Source organism: Larus michahellis, chromosome 4, assembly GCF_964199755.1.
Source record: "Larus michahellis chromosome 4, bLarMic1.1, whole genome shotgun sequence".
NCBI lineage: Eukaryota > Metazoa > Chordata > Aves > Charadriiformes > Laridae > Larus > Larus michahellis.
Genome location: NC_133899.1, coordinates 70,353,576 through 70,369,212, shown reverse-complemented (window position 1 = coordinate 70,369,212; position 15,637 = coordinate 70,353,576). Strand labels below are relative to the sequence as shown.

At 37.6% G+C, this 15,637-nt stretch overlaps 1 protein-coding gene across 8 annotated transcripts in view; it reads right to left on the bottom strand.

Annotated features, from left to right (window-relative positions):
• Positions 1-15,637, bottom strand: part of FLRT2 (fibronectin leucine rich transmembrane protein 2) — a 72,871-nt gene that overhangs the window by 36,408 nt on the left and 20,826 nt on the right. For 2 of the 8 annotated variants that reach the window (XM_074585446.1, XM_074585442.1), the window contains exon 2: positions 7,666-7,766. The exons of the other annotated variants lie outside the window; for them this stretch is intronic. The gene's annotated coding sequence lies outside the window, so the exon portion shown is untranslated. The remainder of the gene's footprint in view (positions 1-7,665; positions 7,767-15,637) is intronic. 8 annotated transcript variants of the gene reach the window in all.

Below are 15,637 nucleotides of genomic sequence, written 5' to 3'. Positions count from 1 at the left end.
AATAGAAAAACAGCAAATGGATAATTAAGAAAACAATGAACATTAGAAAACCTATAAAAACACAGACATGCAGCTAGGCCAGTTCATTAAGTTCAGTCTAACTTGATTTCAGCTGTAACTATAATAATATCCAGCAGACACCCCCCTGCTGAGAGACGAATGTGCAAGGAATCTCTTGACCTACTGATTTTAATAAAACACTTGTTTCAAATGCTGCTTTTTAATTAAATGTCTGGGTTTGGGGATTTTAGGCACCAAAGAAGGAGTACTGGATACCCAGGAAGTAGGGACTACATAACCGAGTATATTTGCTTATAATAAGCTGAACAAAGAAATTATGAAAATTACTATTAAACATCGGTAAGTGACGATTTATTGGGAAAAGATTGCAGAAGGGGAGTTCAGGAATCAGGAACAAAGAAGTGGTCAAGGACTCAAAAAGCATAGAAGAGCACATCTTGAAACATCTCCTATGGTTAAAAATAAAATATTTACAAGTAGACTTCCACACACAACCATAATTGGGACCAATGCAAAAATATGTAAAACAGAGAAAATTAATTCTACATCAATAAGGCCTCTAACCAGAATAGACAAATTCTGGATATAAACAACATAGACTTGTGATAAGAGGCCTGGATTACCAGGCACATTACTACCTCCAGGGGTTCAAAGAGATTAAATAAATTTCTTGATTGTGCCATATTATTTTCAGGTCTCCTATGGGAGAGGAAAAGGTATTTGTCCACCTGCCTGGAATAATCTGGGGGTTGGGACATTCTCCTCTACTGGCTGCTGGACCACCCTTGCAAAGGGGAGAGGGAGCGGATGCACCTTAGCCTCTTTTCCCCGGCACTGTTCTCCTGCGTCCCTAGCACCAGCACAATCATTCAAGCGCAGACTTGGTACGGCTGAAAAAAACATGCTTTGAGTTAAACTGATTGTCAGATTTGAGTTTAAAATCAAATGTTTTCTCACTCCCAATAGTTTCTGGAGAGAGGGCGTTATTTGTTGTCCTATCGAGTGTGGCTAGCGTTCCACCGCCTGCGCTCACATGGAGGCTCACATGGGGAGTTCCCTTTAATAAATTCACTTGCTCTTACTTATGAATCCTATGTTATGCCTACCGCTAGAATTGTTTTGACTTTTCATCTTAAACTGAGCTTTAAAACTTATTTTCTGGCCTGTGGCATATGATAGTAGACAAAGCAAATGATGTGGAAGATTGCAAGGTGCCTTCCAGTATTTTTCTAGCAATACTAAGGGTGCTGGTGCAGAATCAGTACTCTCCTCACACCTCTACTGAACATACGGGGCGTAGAATGCTGCCACGAAGGGTTTGCAAATCCCAGTTTCTCAGATGATCTACGCTCAGATGATCTCTGCTCTACAGTAATGCCTGCTCTGTTGCTTTAAGGTAGCTCTGGTACTTGCAAAATTTAGAGGCACTTTGGACTGCTCTAAACCGTTCTGGCTGGTAGCAGCCTCTGCACAGCCACACGCCATCTGAGAGCAATTGTGAGCAGATGCCAAGCGGTTGCCTCTGGTAAACGGTTGGCTCTGGCCCATCTGACCCCAGGGTAACCCATGTTTTTGTGGCCAGGCTAGTGATGGAATTGCCAACTGGGAATAAGCAGTACTACTTATTCTTCTACTTTCTTCTGCCAGAGCAAAGCCGAATTGCCAGACGAGTTCTGAACGTTTCTCTATAGGGTAAGCAATACATCAAAACCTATTGAAGTATTTAGTGTTTTGCAAATGAAGAACCGCTCAAAGGATGCTACGTAGGTGTCTAGAAATTGATCTTGATGACAATGCAGACTGTTTCCCACTTTTTTTTCCCATAAGAACAAGTGATGGGATTACTGCTGAGGGTACCTGGGCTCTGGTTCATGTGAGTCCCCTAGGGGAGATGATGCACTACTGACAGCTTCTTCCTCGCCCTTGAAGCTTGTGAAATTTGCTCTCATCAATTGGCTGCTGAGACTCTTTAATTGTTCAGTTGCTAGAGCCGTGCAGGAGCTCCTATCTCACTTGCTTCACTGACAGTGTTAGCAGAACAGGACGAGGCCATACGTCAGATGGGGGGGTTTATGGGAAGAGCTCATGTACATCACCAGCCTCAGCGATGGGGTGTTCAGCACACCTGCCTTCTTGTGGAAAACTGGGGAGGAAAAGATGTATATCTGGACTCTGGCCTTCATCCCAACCCCAACTACTGCGGCCGTTGTCAAAAATGAAGGATGTTCTCAGTACATTACCAGCAGCTTCTGATAATTGGAAAAGGTGTAGTCTGTATTTTGTCTGAGAATACTGATCACAGACTCAAAAGCAAGAGAACAGAAATAACAATGTTTAACACTTTGTATTACAAGCAAATCAGAAATTGAATTGTTTGGGACAAAGCCGTAGGGCTGTCTCTTGACTAATATCAGATGTCTGCTGTAAATAATACAGATGTGAAAGTTTCTGAAAGGAGAGCTCACAGTAATCTTCTGTGAAGGAATTGATAGTCAACCTACATACAGAATTTGCAATTATCTCCCATGACAATTATTGAGTCAAAACCCACATGGGAATAACAGACATGAAAAATAAAATTTTCTAATCTATTTAAGAAAAAGTTAGAGGCAACTAATACTAGGTCAACATTCCAAAAGCAACCGTTTGAAAATTTTAACGAAGTTCCCCATTTTCAATCATATGATCATAATAATGTTAACATCTGAGTGTTTCCTAGATGCCAAATTATTATTCCTGCAATTTAGAGACTGTGGTTATATAAAGAAAATAAGATTTTAATCTCAGGGAGGACCGTCAAAAATAAATGAAGCTTAGAGGTATGGCAGTCAAGCCCTGAGTGAGATCAGGAAGTTTTTCAGACTAAGAGCTGTTACCAGTCCATGCATCACAGTAACAGTTGATTTACATGCCTTTTTGCATTTAAAAGCATGTTGTAAACATGAACAAGTTGCCAAAAATTTCTGTAGGGTCGATAAATACTATAGGCAAACTAGGAGAAGCAGAAAACTGAAGAACTGTATTTTGGAGACTCTAAGCAATCACAGTTAGCTTGATTTCTAATAGGATTTTAGATGCTTAGCACTAGACTGGTATTTATTTTTCATCGGTGCGTATTTTCTGGTGGAAAATCATGAATCGATGACGTTGAAAAGGCTTTTACTGTACTGCTATCATGAGATTTTTAATTGTAAACTGAATTTACAAACTATTCAGACATGGGTGATGTTTTCATAGTTCGTACAAATCAGCATCTTCCTACTGCTGACCTGGGACCAGATGACTCTGAGGATTGATTCCAACCAGTCTCACACTTGTTCATAATCAGGTACTGCACCTCCTCTTGGCCAGGTTCCCACAGCCCACCCTGGCTCTCTGGATCCAGGAAGGGAGAAAAGGTGGATCTGGATGTATGCACATGTGGAGTCGGTTTTCCTACGGGGATATATTCTAGCAACAAGGTGCCATAGCCATGTTCATATAGCCAGGTCTAGGTTTCACAGTTACCAATGACAAACTAGTTTTAACTAACTCAGTCTTAAAAAAAAAAAAAAAATTTAGTAAGGCTGAAGTGCCTTGGAAAATCTCAAGAATTCTGTTTGTCATTACTATTAAAGAAGAAAACATATTTAAAACATATAAAATTCAACATAGTTCTCATTTTCTCATTTTTTGAGGGACAAATAGAAAATAATCAGGATTTAGAGCAAGGACAGTGCAGATTTGCCCCAAAGCTGTAGGGGTCAAATGCAATTAGCCCTAGCTTCCACATCAAAGCCAGACAGATCTATAACAGTTTCTGCATGACCTGCTTCTAGTTTCAGCCTATAAACGTTTAGATTGGAAATACCGTCCTGAAAAGAATACAGACTGTAGACATGGTATTAGATTACTATAATTATGAGAAATTATTTGGTTGAAAAACTTGGAAATAGAATTCAAGATCCCTCAAACTTTGGCATATTTTTCAAATGAATCTCAGCTGGACCCAACAGTTGTTGGCAGTTGATGGCAGTTCTGTATGAAATATGTAAGTAGATTCCAACACAGTTTTCACTGGGCCCTTGTGCACAGCAAACATCACAGTCTGCAATTGCAATAGCTGGCCCCTTGTGAGGACAAAAAAGCAAATAAGCATGGAAGTGAAATTATCCACTTATTCACTGAAAGGTCCCTCTGGGCTAAGTTGAGGAACAGAGTGAGACAATATGTATGTGTGAAAGGATAAAAGCATGGCTCGTGCTTCCATAGTGCTTGTGCTATATTTCTTCTATGAATAATCAGAGACTTTGGTTGTTCAAGGCTTTCAGTCCGAAACCAGTTCTCTAATAATTAATCATTGAAAATGGTGAAATCTTTTCTGCTCATTAACATGACAAGATGGGTAAATACAAAGTATAGGCACCAGTGTATTTTCTATTGTGTACTTAAATGAGAAGCCATTTAAATGTCTTTATTCTTATCCTTCTTAATATGGTATCAAAGAAAAATTAATCACACTCATCTCACCCTTCACCAAAATGAAGGGAAAGATTTCTCTATGCTGCACGCAGATTTATGTACGATCTCCATTAACGTTAATGGGAGCTTTCGGCTAAATCCCCAAGACCTGCAGCAGACATCTACACTTTATAATTTGGGGAAGCACTGTCAAGATGGTGGAGTAAGACCCAACAAACATGAAAAAAACACAGCATAAATCAAATAGTAACTGGAATTGCAGTAGGGAACAGCAAGAACACTGCAGAAATTTGCACTTTGCAAAGCAATAGGGTTCTTGGATTCCAACAGAGTCCTGAAAAGGTAAAAATAGAGCTGGTGTGAAAAGGACTGATAGAAGTCCAAACAGCTTAGGAAGCTCAGTAGCCTATCATCACCTCCAGGAATAGTGGCATACGCCTCCATGATGGTGCAGGATGGAAGATATGGTGTTATTTTCCAGGGATGAATCAGTGATACTTTCTGTCTGTATACTGTGTTTTGTTAGTGGGTAATTGGTTTCTTGAAAAGAAATTTATCTGTCCTTGTTTCAGCAAAAGGAACATGGAAGAAGATATATATATGAACAACCCTGTGCTTTTCCAAGCAAACGAAAGTCAAAATAATATTTTAAACCAGATGAGCTCTTGTTATAGCTGGCTGTATGTTAAATACAACTTTGCAGCCTAAAAGTTCAGTCTTTGAGTTCTCCTCTGTCTCGTCACACTCTACATGCACTGAAAGAAAATGAGACACATTCACAGGGACAAATACATCAGTCTTGGCAATCTAAGCAATTGTACCTTACAACAACTTCTGTTCTCTTATCCCACATCTCGGAATTTAAATCCCATATCAGATCAGACCCCCTACATGGCAGTAGAATTTGATGTAAACAGAAGCAAGATTTAATGGAATTATGCCAAGAATACTTTTGGGCTAAACTGCATATAATAGAATTTCTGCCAGTGAATTGGGTGACAGGAGCAGAAAATCTAATCAACGTTTTTTACTATGCTATCACCTTTGAGTTTAAGTATAGACAAACAAATACCAGAATGTATCATTTCCATGCAATGAGGGGCTGCAAAAATACAGATATTAAATGGAAAAGCCATTTGAAAGGCAGAAAAGAAGGTGAGTTTAAAGCAGTTTGACCCAGTTAGGCTGGGGATCTCCAGTATATGGCGTGAGAAAGTATTTTTTACACCTGGAAGATTTCATTTACCACGTGCTCTAGAAAAAGGCGAGCTTCTTAAGGAGTTGAACAGGAAGGATTAAAGTAAAGCATTAATTTAACATGTAAAGGACTGTTCTCCGAGTTGTGATTAGCACTGTGATTCTAAGTTAAGAAACTCAGATTTGGTCAACATTTGTGTGATACATTATCTGTGTTGCCTGTTTCCAACAAATGTGCAGGACCCTTCTATATTCATTCAAGTCACTAACCACAACTTGTTTTCCACTCCCCTTTCAGCTGTAGCGAAGTTCATCCATAACTTGTAAATTGACACTGCAACTCGTTTGGCCCCCTTGCAAACCATGAAGCCTTGGCTTACTCTGCGTCCATTCTAGCTGCCCTTTTACTTTGCATTCAGTCGTATCTGTAGTTAAATGTATTTCTTTATGAATCAAGAAGCAGCAGAGTAAAATAGCTACAAAAAATGATGAAGGCTGTGTTTCACAGTAACCTAAAAGTTGCACAGAAATAAATAGAGAACTGTGATTTAGGATCGATACACAGAAAGAAGCTGTAGTCACCAAAATAAAAGTCTCTACTGAAATAGCTGAAGAGTGCCTCTCCCTCCTCTCCATTGAACTCTGCTATTATTGAAATTAATACATTGATGTAGACGGACTTTATCAGGATATTCTGAAGAATGACTTTTTTTAATATATGGGATTTATTTTCTCTTTCGCTTATAAATTAAAAGTAAAGAACTATCATCATTAATGCCATCATTTCGAAAAAGTTATGAGAGTTCTACGGAAAATCTGAAATCTGTGTTCTCAAATTTGTCTGCAAGACATGTATATATATGTGTATATTTTCCTGTGAAGTTTTTCCCTTCCTTCTAAACCTGATACAGGTTTACCCAGAGAAATGGCATCAAAGGGGTTAAAGACATAATATTAATGTTGTACTACACTGATGTCAGCAATTTATGACGGGATGGTGGGTTCCAGTGCCAGAAGCTATGGCACAGGAGAGAATGTTATTTTAACAGCATGATTCTCTATGAAAGCCTGTCATCTTCTGTTCTTGAACCTTTGCTGATGTACTAAGGCGACATGCCCAGATAGAAAAGGAATGTTTTTCAGCTGTTATGTGGTGGCTATTAATAAAGTTACTGCTATACAATAAATATGCTGCTACTGCTTGCCATCATTTTAAATTGACAAAGACATAGGAATCTCTTGGGGCACCATTGTTTCTGAAGGGCCACATCCTTCATTCCCTATTCAGATGAAACTTTTAATAACGTAGCTCAGGAGAAATTTTCCTTTTAAGAATTTTAAGCCCTTGAGACCAGCCGGGTACAAATACCATGCTGTGTCAGGCCACATTCACTGTGACTGACAGGGCATAATGCAACACACAAGTTCAAATTTTTCTGCATTGCTCCTCTCATACTCCTTTGATATTTTTCTAACATGCCTGACAAGACCATAGTCAGGTCCAGCACGTGCTCAGCAGCAGGAAGACAGAGATGAAATTCTGAATGCTAGGACTGATTTACTGTTATGTCTGACTAATAGCCCTCACAACTCACAGTGGATGAATAAAAAGTTTAGCCCTTGTTTAACTCTCCCCAGAATTTCCTTTCTTTCTGATCCCACTTTCCCAAATCACTCACCTGTATTCCAAAGACTTCCTTACTTCTTTTTCAAAAGCAATTGCAAGGCAAAGAGAAACCTTCTGTCTAGTAAAGAGATTTTTTATGTATGCCATTTGACCAGTTGCACATGGTTTTCTTTTGGCTAACAAGTTCTTGCAACGTCATGGCCAAGGACTATAGAGCTAACCCTTCAAGGCCCAATGAACAGTCTTACATGGTTGTTCATAGCTTACACAAGCGTCCTTCTAAGCAAATTATCAACAATGCCTGTTCTTGAAAAGATAATTATGTCTACCCCATTCATCAAGAAAGAAATCTGACTCACCATGATGAGCAGATGCACCTTGATCACCTGAGCCAATTAGGTCACCTGAGCCAAGGTGGCACTTTGAGGCACCAAGTTGCTCACTGAATCACCTCGGTGATCTGGGAGAGCAAGAAAATTCTGTGGAATCAGCAGAACTTAGACAAAAACATCTACAGAGAAATATTTACATCTCTGTATTTGAATTTCCTGTGTGTCTGTAAAAATAAAATACTTCTTTAATGTTAAATCAAAGTAGCCGTTAATGCCTTTTATACCAAAATTAAAATGTAACATGCGTGTATACATTACTGCTCAAATTTGAAGTAGTGCTACTGCAGCTGTAAAACTGGTTGCTGTTCATACCTACTCATACATTATTCCTGCTCAGAAAGTTTACCACCTACCTTTCATGTACTTTGTTGCCTTCACTCACCCTGATCTGTTTTTCTGCCACAATACCTGAAGCAAAACTTGAAATTTCACTGGAAAATGCAGAAGTTGAGCATTATTTCCCTTACACATAATGGGGGGGGGGGAAGGGGGAGGACGGGGGGAGAAGAAAAAGAAAAGAAACAAATCCCAAACTGTCTCCCTGACTGCATCACCGCTGGAAAAGAAAACTGAGGAGACTTTAGACAATGTTGAACAAGATCTCAGCAGAGGAAGCAACTAATCACAGAAACAGGTGATCTACTGGTCCGAGCACAGAACTGCAATTTGTATGAGCACATGCTGTAGAACTACAGGAGCCATCCTGGGTCACTGAATCCAATTCCCTGTTATCATAAGTAATCATGTCATATAATCCCATTCATCTCATTTGAGCTCCGTCTTAAAACCCTTTTTATGAATTTGCAGAATAAATGCATTCATCGCTAGTTTATATTCATTTGTTCTTGTGTAACCTTGTCCTTTAGCAAAAATAGCTCATCCTCCTCCCATCCCCCGTTTATTTATAGAAAGCAATCATATTTTTTCTCAGCTATTATTTCGCTAGGCTAAGTCCAGCTCTTTCAGTCCCCTCATGTAAAATAGCTTCTTCATTCCTCTAATTATCAAAGCAGCTGGTCTGTGTACCTGCTTCAGTCCAAACACCTTTTTTTATAATACTCTCTACAATGTTGCAAATAGTTTTAACCAATTACTATTAACCGTCAATTTTTCACTACCTACTGGAAATACTTTGCTTCACACGTTAAGATGTTTTTCCTTCTCTCTTTCTCTCTCCCCTTCTTTCTTTCCTTTCCTTTCTCTATCTCTCTCTGTCATGGTCAAGTCACAGAAGTCTTTTGTGATTGACTCATGCATCCAAGTCTCCTTTCCCATCTGCTGTTTTCCCAGCCTGAAAGTTCAACTTTTTGTTAATTAACAATATAAATGCATCAATAGCTAATATTTTTATTTGTTTTGCTTAATTTAATCATAAATCTGTTATTTCTGTGTCTTAGAACTGTCAAAGATTTTTCATATATTATTGCAGTATTCCAATGAGAACTTATCTCAAATTTGTGTCGTTGGTTGATTTTATTCCTAATAAACTAATTCCTAAATGAAAATGCTAAAAATTGTCAGCTCCAAAGATAATGCTAGAGGAATTCTGATAACAATATCTCTGGAGGCAAATTACTCCTTTTTTTAGCTCTCTTCAGTTGTTTTACACTTAGAAAAGTAATTGTTTCTAAGTCTCTAAGTCTCTTCCTCAGGCTAAATAATGCCACCATATCAGATGTTCTCTTGAAATCCAGATAGAAAAGTGCACTATAATTTTCTTCTAGAAAACCAGTTATCTGGTTAAATCCAGCTGTCAGGCTAGTCTAGCATGACTCCTCCCTCTATCTTTGGCTAATGCAAATGGCATTCCATCCCAATTTTTCACAGATATCTATGTTCTTAAATATTTGTCTCGAAATGGGTTTTAAAACCTTGATTATGACAACGGCAAACAACCATTAGCCACAATAGCAAAAATGACCACTTCCTTCTTTTCTTCTCCTTAGAATCATAGAATCGCCTGGGTTGGAAGGGACCTTTCAGATCATCAAGTCCAACCATCAACCATCATCCTTCCTTTTCATATGTTCTCCTATTATGAAGGATGCTTCAGGAGTTACTGTTCGAAATCTTCCAGATTTCCAGGGTGAAATTTAACTCTTGCTGCATTCTCAGACGAAGGAACATCTGTTTTTAAATACATGTTTCTATTAGCCTTTTTTGCCGTGGCATTTTTCAGTGTCATCTTCACAGAAAACTCAGTAACAGAGTTCTGACGCTGATACTGAGACCAATTTAACTTACTTGGAAGGAGTTACAAAAATTGCTCTCTACAATAGGGATAACGAAATATGTGTCACTCAAAGTAGGGTTAGGAGTTTTGCTTTGCTTATATTTATGTGCTGCTTTAGAAAAAAAAAAAAAAAGCACTGTCTGTGGCATCATCATGTCCCCAGTAAACGACACTGTGATCTCCTAAGTGTCCGAATGCTAACCCTCTTGGGTCTCTCGCAAGTTCTGCTGGATGAAAAACTCTCACATTGGGTATTTTCTAGGAATGCATCTAGATTAAATCATTACAGCCTACCTTTTGGCCATTGTGCTATGATAATAAGTTATTATACTGTTACTATTGTTACAGACTAATCCTACAGTGGCAAAAATTGCTACAGTTTTCTTACAATAGCTTCATAATTCAGGAAATCAAATGAGAATCAGAAAATGCTACATAGGCTGAAAATTCTAATAACAAATGTATGCAGTGTAGATAGTATTTATGTACAGGTGCATATATCCATGCATGAAAAATATTTATAAAATACAGGTCAGTAATGTAGACTAGCAGCTTAGATAAATGCACTTTAATTGGTACTAAACCGGGTAAGTAGACACTGAAAAGGCAAGACAGTATTAGTCAGAATGAGAGGACTAGTGCTAAAAATATATGAAAAAGAAGATAGTATAACTTTTTAAACAATATGGTAAGTGGCAAGATCATAACTAGAAAAAATAATTGTTTCATATGGAAAATGCATGCTACACATGACAGAAGGGAGAAGGGGGGCAAGCCAGACCAGTCAAAAGCAGTGGTCATTACCAGACGCTTCAGAAAGTCCCGGAGACTGATGAGACTAAAAAGATCCTAAATTCTAATTGTTCACATATTTGTAAACAAGTTCCTAAGCGTCCACCTAGCTCCTGAATGATTAACAGATGTCTTATTCACTCCTTTACAAGGGCGCATATCCTCATATCCGTAAAATATTTTTATTTTGCAACTAAGAATGTCCTGTTATCCATACAAGGAGCTGATACTTCTCCTGATCATAACTTTTTGACTTTATGGATATCCTGTGGCACTGAGTTCAGCAGGATAGCTTCTAACTCTAGAGAATATAATAACTTTAGTAAGTATTTGTCTATTTTTATAGTATTCTTTATACAGACCCTTGATCTGATATAATGAAAAAGACACTTTAGAATATTTTGTTTCTCCCCATGTACCTAATAGCTCTTGTATTCCTTTCTGGCATCTCCCTTCTGAGATAAATATTTCTATTTTGTGTAGCATCTCCTCACAATATTAACAAATTTTGTTGTGAAAAATGCGGGTTTCCTTTGGGAAAAAAAAAAAAGGGCAGCAAAACCAAACACAGGAAACTCTCTTTTGGCGTTGACTTCAATTTTGAAGAAATTGAGATGTCTAGATTTTTATGGGACATTTCATACAAAGATCATCTTTCACTGCATCATCTTTAATTTACAGACAACAGATGATTCTCCAACACAACTTTGAACAAACTTTCTGGGATAGGTCAGAAGCTTTAACCAGATAGGACCGAAGATTAAACGACTTGACCAAGTAAGCTCAGTGAGTCAGCAGCAGAGTCGGAAGGAATAAGACCCAGAAGTGAAATCTCATCTTTTTTAAGCCAACATAAATTTCCCAACCTTCTCTGCAGAGCCAGAATTTCACCTCCGTTTCTGTAATATGCTCCTCTCTCCTCTAATCGCTAAAGCACAATTGCACCAACTGGCTCTTCAGTTACTAAACTTTTAAAGGTGGTGGTGCTGGTGTTCGTTTTTGACCACACGTGTACTTGATTTCACATGATTTCACAAAAGTGTGCTCATTATGCATTATTCTGGTAACATAAGCTTAGGCAAGTAGTGTGATTTAAAACTTACTGACACTATAATCCCTTTAAATAGTTCCTTCGTCGCATTAACTTACAGGGAATGAAAATGAAAGTGTAATATCAAAATTGAATCAAGTAAACTATAAACAAAATTTCTGTAGAAAGACAGATCTCACTTCAGGCTATTTGCACCAAGGAACAGGATGATAATGTACAGTATTTGTGTACTTGATCTAGAAATGCTTTAACAACTCCTGTTTATTTGTATGGGACTCATACTAATAAATAATGATTACATTTTCTGTCCGAAATCTTTGGAAACTGTGAAACAAAGTAAATTAAATAAAACCATTGTATTTTTGTTTAGTCTGGAGAAACTCAAATATCCCAGCAGATTTAAATCACCCTTCTTTTTAGATCAACAAAGCTGTTCAGGTATTTTCTTAAAATAATTATTTTTCCTTCTTCTTTTTTATTATTACTGTACTTGATAGGTTTATCACAAACATTTGCAAGCACCAAATCATTTTCAATGCAGCCAAAAAATAGTGGAAGCTTAGCCTGGACATCTTCAATACTTCCTTGATAATCCTAATCATTTTCTGATGATAGCAACTCTCCAGAATTTTTCTCAAAATGCTTGAGAAATGTTTGAAATGGAAGAAGTGATTCTTTGATTTAATACTCGTATTTTTAACCAATACAGATGGGCATATTTTCCAACGTAGTTTTACCAGGGACATTCAAGCCGGACAGCCACAGTTCTCACATTACTGAGATAATGTTATTGCTATTAATAATCTCAAAGAACCTCTGACTTTGAAGGCATTGCATAGAGCTGCAGATGGCTGCATAAAGGTCATTATTTTTATAGCTGTAACATTAAAAATACTGGAAACTCCATACACATGGCTTTGTTCTGCTGTATGTTTACCTTCAAAAAGCTAGAAATGGATGTGACGGGAAGAATACTTGCAGGAAACATAACACTATATAAACGACACTCTAGTGCAAGCTAAGCTTACGGCAATATAAATATCGATGTTATTAATGCCACCTAAAGTATCGAAATATAATATATACCTCCCTACCTCGTGTGCAACATAGCAGTTTATGTCACCAAGGCATTACTTCTGATGCAATAACTTTTATTTTAAAATGATTTATTGCACTGAAGTCCACCAGGAAGGAAAAAGAGCTTGAGGAGGTGCACGATGGGAGTAAGACAGGATCAGGAAAAGAAAGGAGAACCGGAAGCACACAGAGTTCAATAACATAAATGATCATAGTATCTTTCCAGAGGTTTCTACAGTACACACTTTTAACTGCTGGCTGTAACACATGGACTTATTTTATGTGAATGTGGTTTCCTGAAGTGAATGGAAATTTAGACATTCATAAGGGTTTAGCAAATTGGGCACATAGATATAAGATCTGGAATATATACATAACAGATCTTACGAATAGGTGCCTGGACAAAAACTCTGCCAGTGTTCAATAGACTCTTGCTGTTATTTCAGTGCCATGTGTTCCCATTATCTTCTTAATTACCCACCCCCAGCTACAATTGAAGACAATGATGTTGCAGTCAGTACATTCTTTGTGAAAGGAGAATATATCAATCCTATGCTAAGAGTCAGTCCTGGTCATTCCTTTCTGCTATTCCAAATGACCGAATTCCATTAATTAATTTATCTTAAGTGACAAGAAAGTTTCCTTATGCCAGCTGTACCAGCCCCATCATTTTATTTGTGCCTAGAAATGAGGCTTCCATAATTTCTTGGAGATTGTGTAATAATTTTGGCTCTTACAAAATGTCCTGACGTTCAGCTTATTTGAGACAAAGGCTAAAAGAGTAACGATGGCATTCCAGCTAATGAGACAAGTATCATGGTTTTCAGTTTCCCAGAGAATACTCAGCATCTCTCACTAGTTTTTGCCTGATTATCTGGAGACAAACACTTTTAAGAAAGGCAATTTATTAGAGTCTACGAGGAATTCCAGCCCGAGTGTTGCAAGTCTGTATGGCAAAATACACATGTAAGTATTGGCAGCTGGTTTTACAAACTTTCTTTAGATCATTTAAGTTCAAAGTTATTTTTACATGTTTTTGCTGAAAGCTGCTAACACACAGTACTGGGTCTTATACACAGAACTCGTATGTGCTATCTTAGATTCCAGGTGTCTGTATAATATTTTTTTGTCTGGCTGTAGGGTGCGTGCTTTTCTCAGTACCCATGTTCCATCGGTGCTCCGAGCAGGAAGAAAAGAAATATATCCCTTTCCAGGTGGCTTATGGGACTTTACAGTACAGTTAAAACTAGCAATCAGATCACAGGTTAAGCGTTTAAACGTGGCCTTTTTGTTGGATGGATGCTCCTTTGCATGACAGAGGAAGCATAAAGAGCTCATAAGCATGTTAAAAGTTTAGCAACTGCTCAATGATGTGTTTGAATGAAGTCCTAATTAGCCATAAGGGATATGGAAAGGATAGTCAGGAGAAGTTACCCCACTCCTTTGATGTCAGTGGGAATTATTTCTGTTGAGTTTGCTGAAGGCCAAAACATCACCTAGGTCTTTGACTACAGGAACTTTATATGAAATGCTTATATTAAACAGAGACTCTCAGCTATTTTGGTCCTATTAGTCACACAAGCACCTAAAAATGAACCATATTCAAATTAATCAATTGCATGGGCTGGTGTTAAATTTCAGGGATTTATGCAGATCAAAATAGTATTTATGGAAGCAAATAAGCAATTCTATATCACTTTAGATACCCTGTTTCCCCAAAACAAAATGTTTTTGAACTTTATTTAAATATTTCTAAAATTTTAAGCCAATTCTGAGCTTAATATCAAAGATAAAATTCATGACTTTGTGTTAAATTTAAGAGGAATGGATTCATCACTAATATCTGACATTCTCTAGTTTTTTGCTACTCTGGAAAGTTAATCTAGAGATCAGATCATCTAGTTGGCCACTCGTTCCTTGGTTCAAACCCTAAACTAGCATGACTCATCTAACGATGAGATAATTAAGAAGATTATGTCAGTACAGACCAACTGAGGAGCAGACCTGCACGTTCAAACTACAGAGTATATATTCTAGCATCATCAGATATCCTAAATATCAAATCAGTAACTGGATGCCATACTTCAAGTCCACTGGAATCATACCCACTACACTACTACAATATTTTGTCTCCAGGAAACACTTGAGAAGAAAAAATTCAGGTATAGATGAGAAATCATCTATAGGATGATCTAGGATCAGCCTCGTATTGCGAAGGTTATTCCAATACACGTTCTTTATTTGGGAAATCAGTTTGGGAAGTTTTAGTACAGAGACAAGTTGTGCAATTCAAGCAAACCAAGATGCTGGAGACATGCATAAAAGCTTTTCCTTTGAAATAAATTTTAATTCCTCCCATGCCTCCAGAAGGAAACTGCTTTTGACAGACTGTATTTTGCCACTGCTTCATTTAATAATTCATATCGACACTTACCAAGGGAGACTGGTCTTTGCTTTAATTCTCTATTGTATGCCAGCCAACCTCCTACCTATTCTTAAGACTTTTATTACTTATAGCTGTTGTTTTGTGGACTTTGCAGGTGATACTGCTACAATTAAACAAAAAAAAATGCCAGCATGAGAAAATCTGATCTTCAGAAAAGGCTTTTATTTCAAACCGTATCAGATTTATATTTTACCTCATACTATATTTTGAAATTAAATCTTTCTCACTCAAAAACCTAGCAATATAATGGGTGATCCTTCTTGATCCCTACGGAGACAGCCACAAGACATTTCTGTGAGCTTAAATATATGTGGAGACCCTGCAAAATAGTTATCACATT